The sequence below is a fragment of the Atractosteus spatula genome, unplaced genomic scaffold (genome assembly GCF_055471065.1).
Source record: "Atractosteus spatula isolate fAtrSpa1 unplaced genomic scaffold, fAtrSpa1.hap1 Scaffold_58, whole genome shotgun sequence".
NCBI classification, from domain to species: Eukaryota; Metazoa; Chordata; class Actinopteri; order Semionotiformes; family Lepisosteidae; genus Atractosteus; species Atractosteus spatula.
The window spans coordinates 151,619-176,295 of NW_028296888.1; the positions used below are offsets into that span (position 1 = coordinate 151,619).

Below are 24,677 nucleotides of genomic sequence, written 5' to 3' on the forward strand. Positions count from 1 at the left end.
TTCTCCCGGTTCCGCAGACCCCTCACATTAGCCGTGGCCACTGTGAAGGTCATGGCTGCTCCGGGGGGCTGTCACTCTCCATACCGTCGCTGGAGCTAGAGCTGGGTGGATGCTCTGCCCCTGCTGCACTGACCGAACTGTCGGTGTCTGTCCCCTCGATGTAGGTGACCGAAGGGACTGGGCTCACGCCCACCTCCATGTCAAAGACGGGGTCGGGCCCGGGATCAAGAACAAATCCGGGGCTGGGACCGAGGCCGGGGTCGGGGCCCCGGTCAGGGTGGGGGTCGGGGTCGGGGTCGGGGGGAGGGGGGTCGGGAGAGGGGTTGGGGCTGGAGCCCGGGGCAGGGTCAGGCCGGCGCGAGTACTCGCGGTCCGGGGTGTCGACCTGGCACGTCACCACAGGGCTCCCCTCACCTGAAAGGCACTGCGCCACAGAGAAGGGGCCCCGTGCCATGACTCTGTCTCCCTGCCCAGGGGGGAGGGAGCCTGCGGTGTCCCCCAGCTCCTGGCCGTCCTGCGTTGACGCTGGCGCTGCCCCCTCCTCCATCTCCTCCTGGTCTGCCATCGCCTCCCGGTCTGCCATCACCTCCTGCTCTGGCGCCGTCACCAAAGCTGCTACCGTCTCCGGGACGAGCTCCGCCTCCCCGTAGTACTCCCTGGATGTCTTCTTCTTCTTGTCGCCCGTCTCCATCTGTCCCTTGCCAGCCTGCGACCGCTTCCTAGGCTTCTTCCTCAACACGGGCATGTGGTGCATCTCCTCCTCCTCCTCACCTGCCCCCCGCGCTGCGGTTGGTCCTGCGTCTGCTCGGGCGGGGGGGGCCTTCACCACATCCGCCCAGCTCCCGACCACCCCGTCTTCGGCCCGAGATGGTCCCTCCTGCGGGTCGTCGCCGTCCTCCTCATGCTGCCTCCCCTTCCCCTTCCCCTTCCCCTTCCGTCTCGGCCGCACCACCACCGTCCATCCGGCATCCTTCCCGGCTCCCCCAGGGACCGCTCCACCACCATCCTGATGTTCGTCCTCGGTGTCCCCAGCCTCACTGCCGTCCGACTCCGTTTCTCCCACCGCCAGGCCGGATCCGTCATGGACAGCTCTGGCATACTCGGCGTTCCTAAGGAGGCAGTTGCGATACAAATGGCCAGTGTTGCCACACAAGGAACACTCTTTAACGGGGCAGTTCCGGGCCTGATGACCCCGCCGGTGGCACTTCCCACACTCCGCCGCGTTACACTCGGCCTCCCGGTGCCCGGACTCCCGACACTTCCGACAGAACGGCGGCTGGTTCCCGTAGAACAAGTACCCCCTACCTGGACCAATGGCGAAAGTGGCAGGCGGGTGGGCGAAACCATCCTTACTTCTGTCGTCTGGCCTCAGCTCAACGTGATACTGCCTCTTCCCGGTCCAGACCTTGTAGGGGTCCATGATGATACGAGGGGGGTCCAACACGTCGACGTAACGACGGAGGAAGGTCGTGACGTCACTATCGGGAACAAAGGGGTCAAACATGTGCAGAATCACTGACCTTTCATTGTTGCTCTGGAGCCCCAGACACACGTAATTCTCCAGCCTGCCACTTTCCTTAGCCTTCATGATCTTCTCGGAAGCGCCACGATGTCCTTTCTCCTCCACGAACGAGAGATCCATATAGCGCTGCGCCCGATTCCCCTGCAAGCACTTGATATCCGCCACGTCCAAACCCAGGATCCCAAAAAGGATCTCCTCTTCGAAGACGTCCCTCCCCGGCATCTCTCCATCCGGCTTCCAGATGAAGCGGATGGTCTTCCGGATCTTGGGACCCTCCTCAGCCGTCCTCGCCGCCCCGGGATCCGCAGCCATCGTTCCGCAGCCTTTGCGGCTGCCGAAGCAGCCTTCTCACCAAAACCGAAGTCTTCTGGTGTCCAAGCGTCCAATCCAGGAAACGAAAATCCGAAGCGCAGTCCAGGCCAATCCAAAGTCCAAATCCGGCAAATCCAGCAGCGTAGTCTCCTCCAGGCGGTGTCCTCTCCGGTCTTCTCTCCCCGGTCTTTTGGTGTTACCTCAGCCGCGGGCCTGCCACGTACTAAGGATCGCAGCCAAAAGGCCGAGAAGCGATGCCCGACGCCGGCCTTGGGCGGGCGCGCGGGCGTCCGGCTGGCGCGCAGCGGCGCAGGCCGACGCCTCTGGAGCCCGGTCCGCACGCGGCTGCCGGCCGCCCGGACTCCGCTCTCCCCCTCTCTTGCCTGCCTGCTTGCTCGCCTGCCTGCCCGCCAGTCCCGGGCGGGGGCCCTGCTCTTTGATCTCCTGTCAACGGCCCGACAACGACCGCAGCCGCGGGGGGCGCCAGCCGGCCGGCCTCCTTAGCTTAGGCCCCTCCCACCAGCAGCAGCCGTGCCGAGTGAGCTGCAAGCGAAAGCGGACCGTCGGCACCTGCGGGCAGAGGCAAGGGGCAGCGCTCTCTCGGGAGGGACGGGGACACACACACACCTGCCTGCCTGCCGAAAAAAAGAAAGAAAAGGTGTATATACTAAGTTTTTTGGAGGGAAAACGGCCGGCTGTCGAAAGGGGCCCGCCTGCAAGGACGGGGACACACACACACACACACACACACACACACACACACACACACACACACACACACACACACACACAAGCCACGCCTGCCTCCCTGGAAAAAGGAGGAAAAAACTAAGTTTTTTGGAGGGAAAACGCACGGGAGCCGAAAAGGGGGCCGGCCTGCTTGCCGAGAGAGTCGAGGCGCGGGAAAGTGCACGGAGGGAGCACGGGAACGGGGAGGGGGAGAGAGAGAGACACAGAGACACACAGATGGACGAGAGACGAGACCGGAGAGGAAGGAGCTCCGGTCCACCTCGCTTGCTTGCTAGCTACGTCTGTCTTTTCACCGCTGAGAGAAGGTAGTGCACCGTTCCCGGAGGCGCTGCAATACCGGGCCGATGCGTGGAGAGGACGGAGCAAGCTCCTGATCCAGCTCCCTGTTCCAAAAATCCGTTTAATATGTGGTCCCCCGATGGGGGACGTATCAGATATTAAACTGATAAGAACAGATACTACACTTGATCTTAGCCAAAAGGCCGAGAAGCGATGCCCGACGCCGGCCTTGGGCGGGCGCGCGGGCGTCCGGCTGGCGCGCAGCGGCGCAGGCCGACGCCTCTGGAGCCCGGTCCGCACGCGGCTGCCGGCCGCCCGGACTCCGCTCTCCCCCTCTCTTGCCTGCCTGCTTGCTCGCCTGCCTGCCCGCCAGTCCCGGGCGGGGGCCCTGCTCTTTGATCTCCTGTCAACGGCCCGACAACGACCGCAGCCGCGGGGGGCGCCAGCCGGCCGGCCTCCTTAGCTTAGGCCCCTCCCACCAGCAGCAGCCGTGCCGAGTGAGCTGCAAGCGAAAGCGGACCGTCGGCACCTGCGGGCAGAGGCAAGGGGCAGCGCTCTCTCGGGAGGGACGGGGACACACACACACCTGCCTGCCTGCCGAAAAAAAGAAAGAAAAGGTGTATATACTAAGTTTTTTGGAGGGAAAACGGCCGGCTGTCGAAAGGGGCCCGCCTGCAAGGACGGGGACACACACACACACACACACACACACACACACACACACACACACACACACACACACACACAAGCCACGCCTGCCTCCCTGGAAAAAGGAGGAAAAAACTAAGTTTTTTGGAGGGAAAACGCACGGGAGCCGAAAAGGGGGCCGGCCTGCTTGCCGAGAGAGTCGAGGCGCGGGAAAGTGCACGGAGGGAGCACGGGAACGGGGAGGGGGAGAGAGAGAGACACAGAGACACACAGATGGACGAGAGACGAGACCGGAGAGGAAGGAGCTCCGGTCCACCTCGCTTGCTTGCTAGCTACGTCTGTCTTTTCACCGCTGAGAGAAGGTAGTGCACCGTTCCCGGAGGCGCTGCAATACCGGGCCGATGCGTGGAGAGGACGGAGCAAGCTCCTGATCCAGCTCCCTGTTCCAAAAATCCGTTTAATATGTGGTCCCCCGATGGGGGACGTATCAGATATTAAACTGATAAGAACAGATACTACACTTGATCTTAGCCAAAAGGCCGAGAAGCGATGCCCGACGCCGGCCTTGGGCGGGCGCGCGGGCGTCCGGCTGGCGCGCAGCGGCGCAGGCCGACGCCTCTGGAGCCCGGTCCGCACGCGGCTGCCGGCCGCCCGGACTCCGCTCTCCCCCTCTCTTGCCTGCCTGCTTGCTCGCCTGCCTGCCCGCCAGTCCCGGGCGGGGGCCCTGCTCTTTGATCTCCTGTCAACGGCCCGACAACGACCGCAGCCGCGGGGGGCGCCAGCCGGCCGGCCTCCTTAGCTTAGGCCCCTCCCACCAGCAGCAGCCGTGCCGAGTGAGCTGCAAGCGAAAGCGGACCGTCGGCACCTGCGGGCAGAGGCAAGGGGCAGCGCTCTCTCGGGAGGGACGGGGACACACACACACCTGCCTGCCTGCCGAAAAAAAGAAAGAAAAGGTGTATATACTAAGTTTTTTGGAGGGAAAACGGCCGGCTGTCGAAAGGGGCCCGCCTGCAAGGACGGGGACACACACACACACACACACACACACACACACACACACACACACACACACACACACACACACACACAAGCCACGCCTGCCTCCCTGGAAAAAGGAGGAAAAAACTAAGTTTTTTGGAGGGAAAACGCACGGGAGCCGAAAAGGGGGCCGGCCTGCTTGCCGAGAGAGTCGAGGCGCGGGAAAGTGCACGGAGGGAGCACGGGAACGGGGAGGGGGAGAGAGAGAGACACAGAGACACACAGATGGACGAGAGACGAGACCGGAGAGGAAGGAGCTCCGGTCCACCTCGCTTGCTTGCTAGCTACGTCTGTCTTTTCACCGCTGAGAGAAGGTAGTGCACCGTTCCCGGAGGCGCTGCAATACCGGGCCGATGCGTGGAGAGGACGGAGCAAGCTCCTGATCCAGCTCCCTGTTCCAAAAATCCGTTTAATATGTGGTCCCCCGATGGGGGACGTATCAGATATTAAACTGATAAGAACAGATTTTTTTTTTTTTTTTTTTTTTTATTAGAAAAATACAAAAGATACAATACAATACATCAAAAACACTGTTACCTACAACTCAAACCAGCCTAACGATTCCCCAAAAAAACTAAACCCTTCCACCGTTCTTTCGCTGCTGCAAATCCCCACCGTGATATATCCCACTTTACCCTTCTCCCAATATCGTGCTGGACTTTCCAGATTATTATGTCTGATGTATCCCCCTTCCCGTGCTCTACTAAATCTTTCCGTGAGACCCAAAAAACCATTTAACTAAGCTAATGACAAGCCACAAGAGGAACTCACGGTTCCACTTACGTGGTCCCGGAATTCCTTTTATTACAGTCTGGCTTGTCAGGTTGAAGCTCACCCACACTCTCGCCAGCAACCACTCACTCCGCTCCCATACCTTCTGTGCGAAATTGCACCCCCAGAAAACGTGCATGACTGTCTCAGCCTCCGAGCAGTCCGGGCGCGGGCACCGGTTTTGTCTCGAAAGGCCATGACTATGCAGTGTTTCCCGGACCGGCATGCGATTCCACCTGGCCAGCCAATTGAGGTCTTTTAGCCTGTTGTCAAGGCCAGCAGGCTGGATTTGCCGCCAGCCTTCTTCCGAGACCCCAACCACGGCCGGGCTGGTCTTTGCGACCACTGTCCTGTATAAGGCCTTGTGGTCCAAAGACGCCTGCCCTTCCCTGGCTGCAGGGTGTTTCTTCAGCCACTTTACCGCGTGCTTGTAGTGCGGGGGCAGCCTTTCGGCCTTGGGCGTCCGGTTGGACCAGACCACGAGATGCCTCATCATTACAGATAACCACAGCTTCACGTAATATACGCACAGGTGGTCGGGGTCCTCATGGAGGATCTTACACAGGCCGGACACAAACAGGGTGTCCAGTTTGGCCGGCAAATCTGGAACGGCCCTTCCCCCTTCCTCTACCGGTCTACACATGTGCGCTCGGGCGATGTACTCGTAGCCCGCGCCCCAGATGAACTGGAAGACTGCTCTAACGAGATCCCTCCTCATGCAGGCAGGCAAGGGGAACACCCCGGCCAGGTGCACTAGCAAAGGCAGGATGTCCACCTTAATTACCAGGACCTTCCCCGTGTGGGAAAGTGTCCTGTCCTGCCACATGCCCAGCCTCTGATTTACCCGTCGTAACTTGTCTTCCCAATTCAGTCTGGCGGAATCGCCCGAGTGAAATCGGATGCCCAAGATCTTTAATGGGCCCGGCTCCAGGGGAAGGCCCGCGACCTCATCTCTCCTGTCCTTCCACTTGCCAAAATACTTGATGGCACACTTGTCCCTGTTTAAACAGGACCCGGTGCCGGCTGAGAGGTCCTCCATCAGCTCAAGTACTCGGTACATACTCCTTTCGGACGTGAGAAACAGAGAGATGTCGTCGGCATACGCCGCGACTTTTACCTGCTCACCCCCACTGCCTGGGACTACCACGCCCTCAATCAGGGGGTCCTGGCGAATTGCAAGGAGGAGGGGCTCGGTGTACAGGACGTACAGAAGGGGAGACAGTGGGCAACCCTGCCTCACCCCCCGACCGACCGGCACACCCGCTCCCAGCCTCCCATTTATGCACACTCGAGACACAGCCCCGTTGTACAAAGTCCTAATCCACCTGATGAAGACGTGGCTCACGCCCAGCCGAGCCAGCACCTCCCAGAGAAAGGCATGATGGACTCTATCGAAGGCCTTACTCTGGTCTAGGCTGACCAGCATGAGCTCTAGGTTCCGGTCTTCCACCCAGGCTACCGTATCTCTGATGAGGTGAAGGTTCCAAGCTATTTTCCGGCCCTCTACACTACAGGTCTGGTCCTTACAGACTAGATCTGGCATAACCTTCCTCAGCCTCCTCCCCAGCACTCTTGCCAAGATCTTATAATCGGTGCAGAGCAACTGGATCGGCCTCCAGTTTTCCAGATCCGTCTTATCACCCTTTTTGAAGATAAGAGACATCACTCCTACCTTCATGGATGTTCCCATTTCTCCGACCCGCAGTATTTCTCCGAAGACCTCCATGAGCATAGGCTGTAGAATATCCCACAAGGCAACATAGAAGTCTATGGGCAGGCCGTCGACGCCGGGGGCGGTTCCCCTGCGCAGCCCGGCCATTGCTTCCTTCACTTCCGCGGCCGTCAGATCCTCGTCCAGGCTCAGGGGAACCATGGCTCGCCCATCTAGGCCCGCCAGCCACCTCTCCCAACGGCCCGTGTCCACGGGTTTTTCCGCAAACAAGGACCTATAAAACTCCGAGGCGCACTCCTCCATCTCTAGCCCATCCTGCGTTACTGAGCCGTCTGCCCTGCGTAGCGCCTCGAAGCTGGTCCTTGCCTGCCGCGCACGGACCGCGCCAAAGAAGTGGGACGAGCACTTCTCTTGCTTTTCTATTAGTTCACCCTTGAGCCTGAACAGGAAATCCCTGGCTCGCGAGGACCAGATCTCGCTCAAAGCGTGCCGAATTTCCGTGGCTTTTACTGCGTCAAAGGAACCACCCTCATTAAACGCCACGTATAGGGCTTCTAACTTTTTTTGCAAGTTAGCTAGCATCACCTTGCCCACAGACCTCCTGTGCCTGCAGTAGCTCACGGAGGCCCTGGCGATGGCCTTTTTACAGGCCTCCCACCAGAGGACCGCCGTTGGAAACCTCCACCGTTTCCTCTGGAAGCTGCGCAGCAGGTCTGCTATCTGAGTTAGATATTTCTCCTCAGACAAGACCTGAGTGTTCAGCTTCCAGTGCTGAACTCTGGGTCGGAAACCATCAGAGATCACAGTAGCCGACAGTAGGAGGTGGTCAGAAAACCACACTGGAACCACCTGCCTGACCCGGGTCACCCCCTTTAGGGTGGTGAATACGTAATCTAACCTTCGGAATAACCCACGCCCGTTGCTCCAGGTGTAAGCTTTGGAGGCCAGGCCGGAACTCTCAAAACAGTCATGCAGTTTGAACTGTCGTACGATCTCACGCAGGCCGCGCACTCCAGAGCCACTCGCATCCCCGAGATCGATGTTAAAATCTCCTCCCATCAACACCACCCTATTTGAATAGAGGAGTGGCTCCAACTCTCTCAAGAAGGCCCCCTGGAGGCGCCTATCGGCTGGCGCATATACACCAATCACACGCACACGCATACACTCCCACACACCATCCACTACCAAAAGCCTCCCAGGAATCACTGAAACAACCTCGCTAGGCGAGAAATTAGGAGTCCCGCAGAGGATTCCCACCCCTGAGGAATGGAGACCCCCCACGCTCCACCAAGAGTCCCCAGTACGCCAGTCCTTCTTGAACTCAGACACATCTCTCTCCGATCCGAGGTGGGCTTCTTGCAGGAAGCAGAAAGAGAAGCGCCTCTCGGCCAGAAACTCAAAGACACTGAGACGCTTGATTTTATCTCTGAGTCCCCTGGCGTTGATGGAGCAGAGGGTGCACTCCACCGCGGGGGGGGGGGGGGTTCCCATCTCTCTCGCTCAGAGGGGCTGCCTTCAGTATACTGGATGCTTGAAGCTTTCCAGGACATCCTCCGGCCCATCTCCACTTGGCGACGCCACGTCGCTAATAGATGTGATTGGAGAGAAGGTCGGAGGAGAGTTCTCCCCCGGGCCCGTTACCCCACTGGGAGGCAGTGAGGCGTCAGAGTCCGGGTCGGGGGATCTCTCAGGCTGCAGGCAAGGATCCAGGCCAATCGCCACGTCCCCGGGCGCTGCGTCCCCAGGGCGTGCGACAGAGTCGGGGGTGGTCGCTGACCCCCCGTCTTCACCGGTAGGCTGGGGGGGTTCTCTCACCTCCTCTACCCCTTCTTCTACCGGGCTTGGGTCTTTTGGAGGGCCGCTGTCCTCCACTTCAGCTGAGCTTCCCACCGACTCCGCCTCAGCATCTGAGTCTTCCTCCATTTCCTGACTCTCGTCTAGGTCCGAGACTCCTTCCTTTTGGGACTGCACCTCAGAATCGGTGAGGTCGTCGTCCGCCATTCCGGCCTCGTCTTCCGACGGGATGTCGATCTCTTTTTGTTTTTTCTCCACCACCCCTGGACTATCCTCATCGGAGGCGATTCTCTCCCTCTTCTTCTTCTTTTTTCCCCTCCTTCCTTGTACCGGCATCCAGGCGGGTCCTGCGGGGTCCTCTTCGCTGGCTTCCTTATTCGCCCCCTCCTCCGCCAGGACTTCAAAGAGGTTCTGCATGACCGGTGGGGAACCCTGGTGCTCCGGAACCAAGTCCTGCGGCAGAGCATTGCTGTCAGCCTCCTGGGGGCCAGGGCCTTCATTCAGGTAGGTGTCGTCGCCGTCCCGCCTCCTTATCCTCGCCGATGGCCCGGCCTGATCCGCTCCTCTGTCTGCGACGACGGACGCGAAGGTCTTGATTTTCTTGGGACAAGCCCTGTACATGTGGCCTTGCTCCCCACATAGGTTGCACACCATGGCCTCACGGCAGGATGCTGCAACATGCCCGACCTGACCGCAGCGTCTACAAAGTTGTTCTGTGCAGTCCCCCACTAGATGACCTCCTTGACCACATTTCCGACAAGTTTTAGGCTGGCCGGAATAGCTCAGATATCCCCTATTTGGCCCGATGTAAAAGGAGGCTGGAGGGTGAAGCACCCCCCCAGGGGAGGTCCTGCTAGGCCGGAACCTCGCCATGAACCGTCTCTTAAAGGTCCAAATATCTTCCTCGTCCAAGACCTTCTTCCCCTCTCCTTGGATATCGAGGTACCGTCTCAGAAAGATGGCTATATCTGCCTCGGGCACATGGGGGTTGAACATATGCACAATTACAGGTCTCAGTTCCCGTGCAAACAGAGGTTCAACAATAAATTTTGCAAGAGGGTCAGTTTCCTTCAAGTCATTAGCTTTATTCCACACCCTCTGACACTCGTAATCCGTAGTTAGGGTGACATCGTAGGTATTCTTAACTTGAAAGTCCTGAACTCCAAGAATATTAATCTTCTTAATGTCTAGCACATCAAACAAGATCTTCCTCTCAAACTGACTTCTCACCATCCATTCCCCCGCATCTTCTTTCCTCTTTAGGACAAAGCGCACCGTGCACCTCATCTGTCCCTCACGGGACAGAGGGTGCACGGCCGCTGAAAAGGAAGCCCACTCACCCACCGCCGTCATCTGGGAGCCCCACCTTCACCCCCTGGGCTCAACCCAGGGCGATTCCAGTGGTGGCTCGTGAACCGGTCGCCGCGGTCTTCTCCCGATGACTCCTTCCAGGTAGGTAGTGCCTTCTTGAGGGGTCCTCCCGTGTCGATTCCGCCTTCTCTCCTCTGCCGCCCTTCTCGTCTCCTTTGGAAATCGTCCGGCCGCGGTCAGGCCACGCGCCTTCTGATCTTGGCCAAAAGGCCGAGAAGCGATGCCCGACGCCGGCCTTGGGCGGGCGCGCGGGCGTCCGGCTGGCGCGCAGCGGCGCAGGCCGACGCCTCTGGAGCCCGGTCCGCACGCGGCTGCCGGCCGCCCGGACTCCGCTCTCCCCCTCTCTTGCCTGCCTGCTTGCTCGCCTGCCTGCCCGCCAGTCCCGGGCGGGGGCCCTGCTCTTTGATCTCCTGTCAACGGCCCGACAACGACCGCAGCCGCGGGGGGCGCCAGCCGGCCGGCCTCCTTAGCTTAGGCCCCTCCCACCAGCAGCAGCCGTGCCGAGTGAGCTGCAAGCGAAAGCGGACCGTCGGCACCTGCGGGCAGAGGCAAGGGGCAGCGCTCTCTCGGGAGGGACGGGGACACACACACACCTGCCTGCCTGCCGAAAAAAAGAAAGAAAAGGTGTATATACTAAGTTTTTTGGAGGGAAAACGGCCGGCTGTCGAAAGGGGCCCGCCTGCAAGGACGGGGACACACACACACACACACACACACACACACACACACACACACACACACACACACACACACACAAGCCACGCCTGCCTCCCTGGAAAAAGGAGGAAAAAACTAAGTTTTTTGGAGGGAAAACGCACGGGAGCCGAAAAGGGGGCCGGCCTGCTTGCCGAGAGAGTCGAGGCGCGGGAAAGTGCACGGAGGGAGCACGGGAACGGGGAGGGGGAGAGAGAGAGACACAGAGACACACAGATGGACGAGAGACGAGACCGGAGAGGAAGGAGCTCCGGTCCACCTCGCTTGCTTGCTAGCTACGTCTGTCTTTTCACCGCTGAGAGAAGGTAGTGCACCGTTCCCGGAGGCGCTGCAATACCGGGCCGATGCGTGGAGAGGACGGAGCAAGCTCCTGATCCAGCTCCCTGTTCCAAAAATCCGTTTAATATGTGGTCCCCCGATGGGGGACGTATCAGATATTAAACTGATAAGAACAGATTTTTTTTTTTTTTTTTTTTATTAGAAACGTATAAAACATACAAAACAGCAAAAAATACCCATCACACAAAAAAATCAACCCACATGTTACTCAAAAAAACACAGAAAACCACCTACAAAAACCCGACCCTCTGAACCCCAACACAAAATACAATTTCCCTAACCCCGCCTCCAATGCAAATCAAGACCCACCCCCACATCTGAAAAAAACAAAACATTCACCAAAACCATATCGACTTTTACCATACAAAACCTAATAATCACCCCAACGAAAAAAGCCCCTTCCACCTCTCCTTGGCTGCCGCAAATCCCCACCTCAAAATATCCCATTTTACCCGACATGCTATATCATGCTTAACTTTATAAACGACAGCAGCCGGTGCTCCACTGACCCCATGCTCAGTGAGGTCTTTACGTGATGCCCACAAATGAAATTTCACCCAACTGATCACCAACCACAACAAAAAATTGATCCCCCATCTCCGAGTCTTAGGGATTCCCCGCAGTATAACTGGTCTGGACAACACAAAATCTGGTTTCACCTGCGTTAACAGGCCCCCACACTGGTCCCATACCCTCTGTGCAAATCCACAATCCCATAAAACGTGTGCGATGGACTCAGTGTCTTGACAGGCAGCGCGTGGGCACTTGTCCTGCCTGGAGAGACCGTGTCTATGTAAAGTCTCTCGAACTGGAAGTCTGTTCCACACAACCAACCAATTGAGGTCCTTTAACTTATTCTCCAGCCCTACCGATTGTGTCTGCCTCCACACCTCTCCCGGCACTCCCACAATAACCGGCTCCTCCTTTGCAGTAGCCAGCTGGTACAGTGCCTTGTGGTTCAGCAGTGCTGTACCTTCCTTAGCATCCGGGTGCTTTTTTAGCCATTGTACCGCATGCTTATAATACCATGGCAGCTTTTCTGCCTTGGGTGTTGTGTTTGTCCACACTACCAAATGTTTTACTGCAGAGGCAAACCACAAGTGTGCGAAGGGGACGCACAGGTGATCCGGACTCTCCTTCAGAAGTCTGCACAGCCCCGAGATGAAAAGTGAGTCCAATTTCACCGGCAGGTCCGGCACCGCCCGACCTCCTTCCTCCACCGGCCTGTGCATGTCCACCCGCTTGATGTACTCATATCCTCCGCCCCACATGAAGCGGAAGATGGTCCTCACCAGCTCTCTACGGAACCTGGGAGGCAGCGGGAAAACACAGGCCAGATGGATGAGCAACGGCAAGATATCCACCTTCACTACCAGGACTTTCCCTACCAGTGTCAAATGCCTACTCTGCCACAAACCTAACTTCTGATTCACTTTTGAGATCTTGCTCCTCCAGTTAATTGTGGCAGAGTCAGCAGTACAGAAACTGACCCCCAAGATCTTCACGGGCCCTGTCTCTAGTTTGAGACCTCCTACCACATCCTGCCTGTTCTTCCATCTACCGAAATACTTGACGGTGCACTTGCTGAGGTTAAGCAGTGCACCTGTTCCTGCCGCCATGGCGTCCGCTATCTGCAGAACCCGAGAAAGAGACCTGTCAGTGGTTAGAAACAAAGTTACGTCGTCTGCGTAAGCCATCAACTTTGCCTGTGCTCCACCGCTACCCGGGACCAGTACACCCTCCACCCAAGGGTCACTCTGGATTCGTCGCAAAAAGGGCTCCAGGTATAGCACGTAGAGGAGAGGGGACAAGGGACACCCCTGCCTCACCCCACGACTAACCACGAACCCCATCCCCAACCTTCCATTCACACATACCCTTGAGATGACCCCGTTATATAAAATCCTAAGCCATCGAATAAAAGTTTCACCAATCCCTAGCTTCTTTAAAACCTCCCAAAGGAAGGGATGACACACTCTGTCAAAGGCTTTACTTTGATCCAGGCTTACTAGTATGAGCTCCAGGCCCCTTTCCTCTACCCATTCAATGATGTCTCTCACCAGCTGGAGATTCCAGGCTAGTTTCCGTCCTTCCACACTGCAGGTCTGATCCCTGCAGACCAGACCCGGCATCACCTTCCTCAGCCGCCTACTCAGCACCCTGGCCAGAATCTTATAGTCAGTGCAGAGCAATTGGATCGGCCTCCAGTTTTCCAGGTCCTCCTTGTCCCCTTTCTTAAAAATCAAAGACAGAACTCCAGTTTTCATAGTTCCCGTTAACTCCCCTGACTCTAAGATTTCGTTAAAAACTTCGAGCAGGATAGGCTGCAGTGTATCCCAAAACACCACGTAAAAATCAATGGGCAAGCCATCAATTCCGGGAGCCGTCCCCCTCCGCATCCCCGCCATGGCTTCCCTTAGCTCCTCACCCGAAAGCTCTCCCTCCAGTTCAGGCATGCCCTCCTCTACCGTCACTATTCCCGCCAACCACTCCCTCCACAAGGCAGTGTCCACTGGTTTCCCCGAGAACAGTTCCCTGTAAAACTCCGAGGCACACCTGACCATATCTGCTGGGTCAGAGGTAACGGAACCGTCTTTTTGCTTTAAGCCCTCCACCAAAGTTCTGGCTTGCCGAGAACGCACCGAGCCGAAAAACATAGCCGAGCATTTCTCATCCTTTTCCCTCCAATTTCCTTTCGCTCTAAAGAGAAAATCGTTGGCTCGCGCCAACCACCACTCTTTCATCCGAAGCCTGATCTCCGCCGCCTTCGGTGCGTCAAAAGAGCCTCCCTGATTAAATTCCTCATAGAGGGTCTGTAACTCCTGTTGGAGCTGATCTAAATCCTCCCTCTCCTTCCGTCTCCTGTCTCGGCAATATTTGACCGATTCCTTGCATATAGCTCTTTTACACATCTCCCACCAATTGACAGCGGACAGATATTTCCATCTCTGACTGCAGAGACTCTCCATCAGGCTGAATATCCTGCTTCTGAACTCCACCTCGGACAACACCTTAACATTTAGCCTCCAGTAACCGGATCTGGGGCCTGGGTCATCCGAGGTCAGACAGGCAGACAGCAACATGTGGTCAGAAAACCATACAGGAACGATTTGTCCTACCGTAGACCGTCCACTTAGGGTAGTGAAGATGTAATCCAGTCTCCTGAAGATATCCTTGCCGTTGCTCCAAGTAAACTGTTTAGAGGCCGGGCCCGAGATGTTAAGGCCGTCCTGCAATTTAAAATGACTCACCAACTCTCTCAGGGCTCGCGCCCCTGCCCTATTTGTGTCACCAATGTCGACATTAAAATCCCCGCCCATCACCACCGTTCTGTTGGTAAATAGGAGTGGCTCGATCCTTCTTATAAAATCTGCCTGAAGGCGCCTTTCAGCCGGTCCATACACCGCTATCAGGCGCACTTTCAGGCCGTCCCACACCCCATCCACTACCAATAAACGCCCCGGAACAACCACACAAACCTCACCCCCCACAAAATTTGACACCCCACATAAAATCCCGATGCCTGAAGAGTGCACCCCTCCAATGCTCCACCAGGACTCTCCTTTTTGCCATTCTTTCTTAAAATCCGCTACATCCTTCTGTGACCCCAAATGAACCTCCTGGACAAAACAAAAGCCGAACTGGCGACTCGCAAGGTCTTTGAAGACGCCAGTCCGCTTCGCAGGGTTCCTCAAACCCCTCACGTTAATCGTACAAATAATACGACTCATGGCGGGTCATGGGAAGTTTGTACCCTACTCTCCTCTGCCTGGCTAACCTCAGAGTTGTCTGTGTCGGCTGAAGTCGAAACACTCTCCTCCTCCCCGGAGTGCTGCGGGCTCCCTTCCCCCGAGGAAGATGACTCGCTCTCGGGATCCCCGGGGACCTGCGGGTGGGCCGGCTGCTCTATCTCTTCTGAACCCCCTACCTCCATCTCACTTTCCTCACTAGCCACTGCCGGCTCACCTTGACCTGGAGGAATTGGCTCCTCGCTCACCTCCACCTCCTCTGGTTCCTCAGGGGTGACTGAAACGGCAGAAAGAGTACCCCCCTCCACCTCCAACCCCTCCACCGACCTTCCCCCCCTTGCTTTTCCCCTCCCCGCCACCTCTTCTCCTTTCCTTCCCGTCGTTCCACCCGCACCCTCCACCGTTTCGAAACCAGGCTCGAGAGATTTCCCGGATGCTACCCCCTCCCGGCTACTGTCTTCCTCCACTCCATCTGAATCTGAATCTGAATCGCTGCCTAAAGTCTCAATAGGCAGCCCCTGGAACCGATTTTGCACCCCCAACTTGGTGCGTCGTAACTCAGGGCTCTTCGGCCCTCTCCCTCCCTTCCTCTTTGTAGCCCTACTTAATACCGGGGACCAACTCGGGGACTCTGGTCGGTCCTCTGGGACCATATCCGCCCAGGACCTGGACTTTGGGTGTTCGTCACCCGCTTCACCCGCCCCCTCCGCTGCTTGCCCTGGTCCACCCTTATCCCCCTCCTTAGTATTCCCCTCCTTAGTTTCCCCCACAGTCCCGAGAAGCATAAGCGAACCACCGGAGGGTCCTGGTAATTCCAGTCCCAGATCCTTCGAGGGAGCCTTCACAATGTCCGCAAAACTCTTCTGTTTCCTGGGACACGAGCGATACATGTGACCCGCCGACCCACACAGATCACAGGTCAGCACCTGTCCGCAGTCCTTCGCCTCGTGTCCCTCCGCACCGCACCTCCTGCAGAAACCCCCCGGGCAGTTCGCAACGATGTGTCCCTGTTGCAAACACTTCTTACACGTCAGGGGCTGCCCCGGGTAGAAGAGGTAGCCCCTGTTTGACCCAATGGTAAAGTAGGCAGGGGGATGCAAAACGCCCTCCTCTCCAGACGACTTAGGTCGGAGCCGGACCAAAAACCTCCTCCTCCCGGTCCAGACACCCGCCCCATCCACCACTTTGCTGCCGGCCCCTTGAATGTCCACAAACCTGGTTAAAAACATCACAATGTCTCGCTCAGGCAACAACGTGTTAAACAGGTGGACGGTAAGCGTCCTCAGCTCCCTCGCAAAGAGAGGCTCCAGCAAAAACAAAGACATCGGAAAGGAATTTTTCCCGGATTGCGCCTTCTGCCACACAGTCTCGCACAATTTGTCCGACTCCATTGTCAAATCAAAAATGCCTTTCCCCGGGAAATCCTGCAAACTCGTAATGTCCTTGACCTTAATCCCAAGTCCGTGAAACAAAATGTCTCTCTCAAACTTGTCCCTCTTCATCCAAATTGCCTTATCTTCTGCCTTCTTGACCACGAAGCGCACTGTGCGCCGCATCTGTCCCTCACGGGACAGAGGGTGCCCAGCCGCCAAGTCGCGGGTCCACTCACCCGCCGCCGTCGTCGCCGCCGCCGCCATCAGGAAGCCCCACTTCGCCCCCTGGGCTCAACCCAGGGCGACTACCCGTGGTAGCTTGGACTCCGCGGCCTCCTTCCTCCTCCGGTAGGTTGCTCCTTCTCCCTCTGGTAGGCTCTCGGTCTCCCTCCTCTCCGCCGCCGCCGCCGCCGCCGCCGCCGTCTTCCCCGTCGTCGTCTTCTCGTCCCCCAGCCAAGTCCTCAAGCCGCGGGCCTGCCACGTACTTTTTGGATCTTGGCCAAAAGGCCGAGAAGCGATGCCCGACGCCGGCCTTGGGCGGGCGCGCGGGCGTCCGGCTGGCGCGCAGCGGCGCAGGCCGACGCCTCTGGAGCCCGGTCCGCACGCGGCTGCCGGCCGCCCGGACTCCGCTCTCCCCCTCTCTTGCCTGCCTGCTTGCTCGCCTGCCTGCCCGCCAGTCCCGGGCGGGGGCCCTGCTCTTTGATCTCCTGTCAACGGCCCGACAACGACCGCAGCCGCGGGGGGCGCCAGCCGGCCGGCCTCCTTAGCTTAGGCCCCTCCCACCAGCAGCAGCCGTGCCGAGTGAGCTGCAAGCGAAAGCGGACCGTCGGCACCTGCGGGCAGAGGCAAGGGGCAGCGCTCTCTCGGGAGGGACGGGGACACACACACACCTGCCTGCCTGCCGAAAAAAAGAAAGAAAAGGTGTATATACTAAGTTTTTTGGAGGGAAAACGGCCGGCTGTCGAAAGGGGCCCGCCTGCAAGGACGGGGACACACACACACACACACACACACACACACACACACACACACACACACACACACACACACACACACAAGCCACGCCTGCCTCCCTGGAAAAAGGAGGAAAAAACTAAGTTTTTTGGAGGGAAAACGCACGGGAGCCGAAAAGGGGGCCGGCCTGCTTGCCGAGAGAGTCGAGGCGCGGGAAAGTGCACGGAGGGAGCACGGGAACGGGGAGGGGGAGAGAGAGAGACACAGAGACACACAGATGGACGAGAGACGAGACCGGAGAGGAAGGAGCTCCGGTCCACCTCGCTTGCTTGCTAGCTACGTCTGTCTTTTCACCGCTGAGAGAAGGTAGTGCACCGTTCCCGGAGGCGCTGCAATACCGGGCCGATGCGTGGAGAGGACGGAGCAAGCTCCTGATCCAGCTCCCTGTTCCAAAAATCCGTTTAATATGTGGTCCCCCGATGGGGGACGTATCAGATATTAAACTGATAAGAACAGATTTTTTTTTTTTTTTTTTTTTTTTTTTTTTATTGAAAAACAGTTCATTAAATTTCATAATTTCACATTACATTGATTTCGACCATAATTATAAACACAAAGTACCGTTTTCTAATAAAACATAAAAAACAAATCACAAACAAACAAAACACACATTTTCCCATTAACAAACAAGGTCATATCAACCCATAATTCACAAACTCAAATTACACAACCTTGACATCCAACCCTATAACACAGCACGCATGCTTAGGCTAATACAAAATCAATATATCTGTTAAGCACAACATCCAAACCAAAATTCCATAATCCTCTAACAGAAATCTTCAGTAAACTAACAAGAAGTCCCATTCCTCTCAACAAAAATCCCCCCGCAAATCAATCGCTAACGAACCCCTTCAAATCCCACCATATCCCCACAAACCTCCACACATCTCCATAATCCCACCCATTATGCAAATTAACCCATGGATCCCTTTCCCCAAACCAACAACACAAGCCATTTTCACAACCCCACTATACACATTCAGCATCCCGTCTCAATTAACAAAAGACAAATTCCCCCACCAACCAACCCCAAAATTAACCTCCCATTTACATTGTCTATCCCGTATACAAACCGTTCCCACAATCAAATCACATAACATCCAATACCATATCTTTGTTTTAGTAACACAAATTCAAATCAATTTAATAACAGAACCAAACACAGTAAACCAATAGCACAATTCCACATTATTAAAGTCCGCCCATTCCTAAATAACCCACCAAGTAACCCCAAACCCACCACAACACACTCAAATCCCCTAATCCCGCCCCTTATGCAAATTATAACCCTGACATCTGAGGTCTACAAATTAAAACTACATCATCCCTTCCCTTTCTTTTTCCCTTTTTTCCTGACTGTCTGTCCCGCCCTTACCTCACCCTTCCCGCTCCCTTCCTCCTTTAAATCTACAGTCAAACCCGATACACTTTCACTAACATCGCCATCCACCCAACGAAACTTAAGATTACCTGAACCCTTTCCAACACCTGACACATCTAACCCCTGTTCTATCTCCGTGTACCCCTCCCTCTCTAAATCCAATTTACATTCTTTCACAAATTCCGAGTACTGCCTCTCATCCTCACTATCTAAAAACCCTTCCGTATACACTACCACATCTTCAGGACTGTAAATTCCTCTCTGCACATCACTCTCTTCATTCCCAGCACCCCCCACATTCCTACCCACACAGTTAACACTCGTCTTCACAGTTCCCGTACAAAACCGATAGCTGTGTCCAGGCTCATCACACCGATAACACTTTTTCTCTTGGACACAGTCCCTGGCCACATGACCTGTCTTTCCACACCGTTTGCAGAGCACAGATGCACACTGCACAGCAAAATGTCCTCGTTCCCCACATAGCATACAGGCGAGGGGCTGCCCAGCATACACCAGGTAGCCCCTATGAGTCCCGATCTCGAAAAATGCCGGGGGGTGTATCACCCCCTCCTCAGCCGTCTTCCCCAATCGCAGTCTCATCAGGTACGTCCGCTTCCCGTTCCACACACCATCAGGGTCCAAGTGCCTTTTCCCTGCTCCTTGCAAGTCCACAAAACACTGTAAAAAAGACACAATGTCCTCTTCCGGAACAAACGAGTCAAAGACATGTACCATCATCACCATAAGTTCCCCGGCAAACATTGGCTCAACACGGAAAAACTTAACTGGATCCTCATCCTTCCTCTCCTGAACTTTCCTCCATACATCGAAGCACAAGGCCTCTGATGCAAAAGTCAGTTCAAAAATCCCCCGGGCACAATAATCCTGGAGACAAAATACGTCTGCCAACTGAACACCCAGACATTGAACCAAAACCAATTTCTTAAACTTATCTCTGTCCCAAACTGCAGGTCCATCTCGGCTCCTCAACGAAAAACAGAGAGAGTTCTTCCTCCGCTCCTTCTTCGCCCAGGGATGCCCAGCCATCGCTCCAGCAACGCTCCTCAGCTCTCCTTCCGAATCCCCCAGGTAAGCCAGCCACCGTCGTCCAACACCGACCACCGTCTCAGCAATCTCCTCAGCAATCCCCTCGTCTGCACCGCTCCGGTCTTCCAGGTTCCACCATCAGCACTCCGTTCCTTCCGGTCCTCCCGTCGCCTTCCCGACCCCCTGGACTAAGATCTTTGAGAACTGCGGTCAAGCCACTTGAACTCTGATCTTAGCCAAAAGGCCGAGAAGCGATACCCCCAAAGGCGCGGACCGACGCGCGGGCGTTCCGCTGGCGCACAGTGGCGCAGGCCGACTCTCCTCTGGAGCCCGGGACCCGCGCAGCTGCCGGCCTCCCTGCAGCCAGAGGCCTGCCGCCGGACTCTGCTCCCCCTCTCTCTTGCCTGCCTGCCTGCCTTCCTGCCAGTCCCGGGCGGGGGCCCTGCTCTTTGATCTTCTGTCAACGGCCCGACAACGACCGCAGCCGCGGGGGGCGCCAGCCGCCCGGCCTCCTTAGCTTAGGCCCCTCCCACCGGCAGCAGCTGTGCCCAACCAGCTGCAAGCGAAAGCGGACCGCCAGCACCTGCGGGCAGAGGCAAGGGGCAGCTCTCTCTCTCGGGAGGGACGGGGACGCGCGCGCACACACACACGCCTGCCTGCCTGCCTGCCTGCCTGCGGAAAAAAAAGAAAGAAAAGGTGTATATACTAAGTTTTTTGGAGGGAAAACGCCCGGCTGTCGAAAGGGGCCCGCCTGCAAGGACGGGGACACACACACACACACACACACACACACACACACACACACACACACACACACACACAAGCCACGCCTGCCTCCCAGGGAAAAGGAGGAAAAAACTAAGTTTTTTGGAGGGAAAACGCACGGGAGCCGAAAAGGGGGCCGGCCTGCTGGCCGAGAGAGTCGAGGCGCGGGAAAGCGCACCGAGGGAGCACGGGAACGGGGAGGGGGAGAGAGAGACACAGAGGCACAGAGACACACGGATGGACGAGAGACGAGACCGGAGAGGAAGGAGCTCCGGTCCACCTCGCTTGCTTGCTAGCTACGTCTGTCTTTTCACCGCTGAGAGAAGGTAGTGCACCGTTCCCGGAGGCGCTGCAATACCGGGCCGATGCGTGGAGAGGACGGAGCAAGCTCCTGATCCAGCTCCCTGTTCCAAAAATCCGTTTAATATGTGGTCCCCCGATGGGGGACGTATCAGATATTAAACTGATAAGAACAGATACTACACTTGATCTTAGCCAAAAGGCCGAGAAGCGATACCCCCAAAGGCGCGGACCGACGCGCGGGCGTTCCGCTGGCGCACAGTGGCGCAGGCCGACTCTCCTCTGGAGCCCGGGACCCGCGCAGCTGCCGGCCTCCCTGCAGCCAGAGGCCTGCCGCCGGACTCTGCTCCCCCTCTCTCTTGCCTGCCTGCCTGCCTTCCTGCCAGTCCCGGGCGGGGGCCCTGCTCTTTGATCTTCTGTCAACGGCCCGACAACGACCGCAGCCGCGGGGGGCGCCAGCCGCCCGGCCTCCTTAGCTTAGGCCCCTCCCACCGGCAGCAGCTGTGCCCAACCAGCTGCAAGCGAAAGCGGACCGCCAGCACCTGCGGGCAGAGGCAAGGGGCAGCTCTCTCTCTCGGGAGGGACGGGGACGCGCGCGCACACACACACACGCCTGCCTGCCTGCCTGCCTGCGGAAAAAAAAGAAAGAAAAGGTGTATATACTAAGTTTTTTGGAGGGAAAACGCCCGGCTGTCGAAAGGGGCCCGCCTGCAAGGACGGGGACACACACACACACACACACACACACACACACAAGCCACGCCTGCCTCCCAGGGAAAAGGAGGAAAAAACTAAGTTTTTTGGAGGGAAAACGCACGGGAGCCGAAAAGGGGGCCGGCCTGCTGGCCGAGAGAGTCGAGGCGCGGGAAAGCGCACCGAGGGAGCACGGGAACGGGGAGGGGGAGAGAGAGACACAGAGGCACAGAGACACACGGATGGACGAGAGACGAGACCGGAGAGGAAGGAGCTCCGGTCCACCTCGCTTGCTTGCTAGCTACGTCTGTCTTTTCACCGCTGAGAGAAGGTAGTGCACCGTTCCCGGAGGCGCTGCAATACCGGGCCGATGCGTGGAGAGGACGGAGCAAGCTCCTGATCCAGCTCCCTGTTCCAAAAATCCGTTTAATATGTGGTCCCCCGATGGGGGACGTATCAGATATTAAACTGATAAGAACAGATACTACACTTGATCTTAGCCAAAAGGCCGAGAAGCGATACCCCCAAAGGCGCGGACCGACGCGCGGGCGTTCCGCTGGCGCACAGTGGCGCAGGCCGACTCTCCTCTGGAGCCCGGGACCCGCGCAGCTGCCGGCCTCCCTGCAGCCAGAGGCCTGCCGCCGGACTCTGCTCCCCCTCTCTCTTGCCTGCCTGCCTGCCTTCCTGCCAGTCCCGGGCGGGGGCCCTGCTCTTTGATCTTCTGTCAACGGCCCGACAACGACCGCAGCCGCGGGGGGCGCCAGCCGCCCGGCCTCCTTAGCTTAGGCCCCTCCCACCGGCAGCAGCTGTGCCCAACCAGCTGCAAGCGAAAGCGGACCGCCAGCACCTGCGGGCAGAGGCAAGGGGCAGCTCTCTCTCTCGGGAGGGACGGGGACGCGCGCGCACACACACACACGCCTGCCTGCCTGCCTGCCTGCGGAAAAAAAAGAAAGAAAAGGTGTATATACTAAGTTTTTTGGAGGGAAAACGCCCGGCTGTCGAAAGGGGCCCGCCTGCAAGGACGGGGACACACACACACACACACACACACACACACACAAGCCACGCCTGCCTCCCAGGGAAAAGGAGGAAAAAACTAAGTTTTTTGGAGGGAAAACGCACGGGAGCCGAAAAGGGGGCCGGCCTGCTGGCCGAGAGAGTCGAGGCGCGGGAAAGCGCACCGAGGGAGCACGGGAACGGGGAGGGGGAGAGAGAGACACAGAGGCACAGAGACACACGGATGGACGAGAGACGAGACCGGAGAGGAAGGAGCTCCGGTCCACCTCGCTTGCTTGCTAGCTACGTCTGTCTTTTCACCGCTGAGAGAAGGTAGTGCACCGTTCCCGGAGGCGCTGCAATACCGGGCCGATGCGTGGAGAGGACGGAGCAAGCTCCTGATCCAGCTCCCTGTTCCAAAAATCCGTTTAATATGTGGTCCCCCGATGGGGGACGTATCAGATATTAAACTGATAAGAACAGATACTACACTTGATCTTAGCCAAAAGGCCGAGAAGCGATACCCCCAAAGGCGCGGACCGACGCGCGGGCGTTCCGCTGGCGCACAGTGGCGCAGGCCGACTCTCCTCTGGAGCCCGGGACCCGCGCAGCTGCCGGCCTCCCTGCAGCCAGAGGCCTGCCGCCGGACTCTGCTCCCCCTCTCTCTTGCCTGCCTGCCTGCCTTCCTGCCAGTCCCGGGCGGGGGCCCTGCTCTTTGATCTTCTGTCAACGGCCCGACAACGACCGCAGCCGCGGGGGGCGCCAGCCGCCCGGCCTCCTTAGCTTAGGCCCCTCCCACCGGCAGCAGCTGTGCCCAACCAGCTGCAAGCGAAAGCGGACCGCCAGCACCTGCGGGCAGAGGCAAGGGGCAGCTCTCTCTCTCGGGAGGGACGGGGACGCGCGCGCACACACACACACGCCTGCCTGCCTGCCTGCCTGCGGAAAAAAAAGAAAGAAAAGGTGTATATACTAAGTTTTTTGGAGGGAAAACGCCCGGCTGTCGAAAGGGGCCCGCCTGCAAGGACGGGGACACACACACACACACACACACACACACACACAAGCCACGCCTGCCTCCCAGGGAAAAGGAGGAAAAAACTAAGTTTTTTGGAGGGAAAACGCACGGGAGCCGAAAAGGGGGCCGGCCTGCTGGCCGAGAGAGTCGAGGCGCGGGAAAGCGCACCGAGGGAGCACGGGAACGGGGAGGGGGAGAGAGAGACACAGAGGCACAGAGACACACGGATGGACGAGAGACGAGACCGGAGAGGAAGGAGCTCCGGTCCACCTCGCTTGCTTGCTAGCTACGTCTGTCTTTTCACCGCTGAGAGAAGGTAGTGCACCGTTCCCGGAGGCGCTGCAATACCGGGCCGATGCGTGGAGAGGACGGAGCAAGCTCCTGATCCAGCTCCCTGTTCCAAAAATCCGTTTAATATGTGGTCCCCCGATGGGGGACGTATCAGATATTAAACTGATAAGAACAGATACTACACTTGATCTTAGCCAAAAGGCCGAGAAGCGATACCCCCAAAGGCGCGGACCGACGCGCGGGCGTTCCGCTGGCGCACAGTGGCGCAGGCCGACTCTCCTCTGGAGCCCGGGACCCGCGCAGCTGCCGGCCTCCCTGCAGCCAGAGGCCTGCCGCCGGACTCTGCTCCCCCTCTCTCTTGCCTGCCTGCCTGCCTTCCTGCCAGTCCCGGGCGGGGGCCCTGCTCTTTGATCTTCTGTCAACGGCCCGACAACGACCGCAGCCGCGGGGGGCGCCAGCCGCCCGGCCTCCTTAGCTTAGGCCCCTCCCACCGGCAGCAGCTGTGCCCAACCAGCTGCAAGCGAAAGCGGACCGCCAGCACCTGCGGGCAGAGGCAAGGGGCAGCTCTCTCTCTCGGGAGGGACGGGGACGCGCGCGCACACACACACACGCCTGCCTGCCTGCCTGCCTGCGGAAAAAAAAGAAAGAAAAGGTGTATATACTAAGTTTTTTGGAGGGAAAACGCCCGGCTGTCGAAAGGGGCCCGCCTGCAAGGACGGGGACACACACACACACACACACACACACACACACAAGCCACGCCTGCCTCCCAGGGAAAAGGAGGAAAAAACTAAGTTTTTTGGAGGGAAAACGCACGGGAGCCGAAAAGGGGGC

General features: G+C 57.7%; 9 non-coding genes across 9 annotated transcripts; all 9 read right to left on the reverse strand.

The window, feature by feature from the left end:
- Positions 1 to 2,887: 2,887 nt before the first annotated feature.
- On the reverse strand, positions 2,888 to 3,078 carry LOC148806114 (U2 spliceosomal RNA). Its single transcript, XR_016089750.1, has one exon. It is a non-coding gene; the product is annotated as a U2 spliceosomal RNA (small nuclear RNA).
- Positions 3,079 to 3,871: 793 nt separating this feature from the next.
- Positions 3,872 to 4,062, reverse strand: LOC148806115 (U2 spliceosomal RNA). The gene has a single exon (XR_016089751.1). It is a non-coding gene; the product is annotated as a U2 spliceosomal RNA (small nuclear RNA).
- A 799-nt stretch (positions 4,063 to 4,861) lies between these two features.
- On the reverse strand, positions 4,862 to 5,059 carry LOC148806116 (U2 spliceosomal RNA). Its single transcript, XR_016089792.1, has one exon. It is a non-coding gene; the product is annotated as a U2 spliceosomal RNA (small nuclear RNA).
- A 6,118-nt stretch (positions 5,060 to 11,177) lies between these two features.
- Positions 11,178 to 11,363, reverse strand: LOC148806117 (U2 spliceosomal RNA). The gene has a single exon (XR_016089799.1). It is a non-coding gene; the product is annotated as a U2 spliceosomal RNA (small nuclear RNA).
- A 6,290-nt stretch (positions 11,364 to 17,653) lies between these two features.
- LOC148806118 (U2 spliceosomal RNA) lies at positions 17,654 to 17,849 on the reverse strand. The gene has a single exon (XR_016089797.1). It is a non-coding gene; the product is annotated as a U2 spliceosomal RNA (small nuclear RNA).
- Positions 17,850 to 20,872: 3,023 nt separating this feature from the next.
- Positions 20,873 to 21,063, reverse strand: LOC148806119 (U2 spliceosomal RNA). Its single transcript, XR_016089752.1, has one exon. It is a non-coding gene; the product is annotated as a U2 spliceosomal RNA (small nuclear RNA).
- An 807-nt stretch (positions 21,064 to 21,870) lies between these two features.
- On the reverse strand, positions 21,871 to 22,061 carry LOC148806120 (U2 spliceosomal RNA). Its single transcript, XR_016089753.1, has one exon. It is a non-coding gene; the product is annotated as a U2 spliceosomal RNA (small nuclear RNA).
- An 807-nt stretch (positions 22,062 to 22,868) lies between these two features.
- On the reverse strand, positions 22,869 to 23,059 carry LOC148806121 (U2 spliceosomal RNA). Its single transcript, XR_016089754.1, has one exon. It is a non-coding gene; the product is annotated as a U2 spliceosomal RNA (small nuclear RNA).
- Positions 23,060 to 23,866: 807 nt separating this feature from the next.
- Positions 23,867 to 24,057, reverse strand: LOC148806122 (U2 spliceosomal RNA). Its single transcript, XR_016089756.1, has one exon. It is a non-coding gene; the product is annotated as a U2 spliceosomal RNA (small nuclear RNA).
- Positions 24,058 to 24,677: the final 620 nt, after the last annotated feature.